Source organism: Frankliniella occidentalis, unplaced genomic scaffold (genome assembly GCF_000697945.3).
Source record: "Frankliniella occidentalis isolate FOCC.00 unplaced genomic scaffold, Focc_3.1 Scaffold13, whole genome shotgun sequence".
Taxonomy (NCBI): domain Eukaryota; kingdom Metazoa; phylum Arthropoda; class Insecta; order Thysanoptera; family Thripidae; genus Frankliniella; species Frankliniella occidentalis.
In genome coordinates this window covers 1,242,407-1,243,832 of record NW_026267143.1, presented here as the reverse complement: position 1 = coordinate 1,243,832, position 1,426 = coordinate 1,242,407, and the positions used below count along the sequence as shown (strand labels likewise).

The window sequence follows — 1,426 nt, the reverse complement described above, 5'->3', positions numbered from 1 at the left end:
TGGCCTGCATATTTGCCGCTTCCAAAAGTCACACATTCTCCAAAAAAACGAAGTTTCAAACCAAAAACCTCATTTTGGCGGCTACCTTCAACCTAGTACCTATTACTTGACTATTACTTGTATTACCTAAACTATTAGCGAACGATTGACCCGACCATTACCTGAGTGGTCTCCCCCTCGGAAAAATATTTACTCTCTAAAAGTATTGTTGTTGTTTTTTTTTTGTTTTTTTTTTTCAAAATATTGCTTTGCACAAACGCACTCCCTCGCCCCTTGAGCTCTACCGTGGACCTGCCTTCGTGCATTTTTGCCCGCGATCGGAGGCACTAAAAATACAGTAGTGCTTAAGGACATGTCGTCGGTCTGTCGGTCCTAGCAATGTGTCGCTAGCTCAAGAACATTTTGTTGCTAAACGTGCACACGGGCCCCTCATACTACGACAAAATGTTCTCGACCCCATGTCGTTGAGCCCGGGACTGTGTTGCACGGTTGGCGGCTGAATGTTCTTGTAGCTGATCCAAGAGCAAATTTCTGTTGAGGGTGTTACAGCTGTCCTTAGCACCACAGTATTTGGTTGTCAGTGTGGCTGGGCCGTGCACTCGCCGTTTGAGTGCATTTGCTCTCTAATGCGGCGCGGTTGGGGTGTGATGCCGAGGCCCGGAGCGGCCCGGAGCGGCCTGGAGTGTCGGGTGACTGACTCGCGCCCTCCGCGGCCCGGCGGCCCGCGGGACGCCCTGCCCTATTCACGCGTTTGACGTTACCACCGTTACCGACGCGTTGAGACGCGGACTTTCACGAGGTGTAAAACTGCAATGTTTATGCTATGTGCGCGGCCCAACACTATCATGCTGACAACTAGACAGTTTCGAAACTAGGAAGTGATAAAAACAACAGGATGAAATTGAAAACTCGATTGGAAAGGGTTTTACACTCACTTCGGCTCGCACGCTCCGGCGAAAACAAATTGCATTGTTTTACCCACTTTTTTCACAAGATATCGTTCGATACTTTTGGCACCAGTCCACGGCTCGTGTTTCTCACGGCCGCGAGCGCAGCCCCTGCGGCGCCAAGGTAAACATTGCGTGCAGCTGCAGCAACGCGAACAAAATTTTCTCTATTTCTATTAGTTTTTCTGTTAAATAGGCCAAAGTGCACTGTGAAATCACGGCGGTTCGATTGAGGTACATCTTCAACGATTGCCCCCTTTAGGCCAGCGCCCGTGTTTGGTTACTCAAGGCTGCTCGGGTGATCAGAAAAATACTGTCGATGTGCTCTTGTGGTCGATTTGAATCGCGTGGCGAGGAAGGTAGTCTAAGGATAACGGAGGGAAAAGAGAGAGAGAGAGAGAGAGAGAGAGAGAGAGAGAGAGAGAGAGAGAGAGAGAGAGAGAGAGAGAGAGAGAGAGAGAGAGAGATCCAGCACAGGG

The 1,426-nt window shown here is 49.6% G+C and overlaps 2 protein-coding genes across 4 annotated transcripts in view; one reads left to right on the top strand and one right to left on the bottom strand.

Moving 5' to 3' along the window:
* LOC113217620 (lysosomal aspartic protease) overlaps window positions 1-1,426 on the bottom strand; it is a 368,266-nt gene that overhangs the window by 151,365 nt on the left and 215,475 nt on the right. The gene's annotated exons all lie outside the window — the stretch shown is intronic.
* Window positions 1-1,426, top strand: part of LOC127748782 (uncharacterized) — a 174,703-nt gene that overhangs the window by 69,631 nt on the left and 103,646 nt on the right. The gene's annotated exons all lie outside the window — the stretch shown is intronic.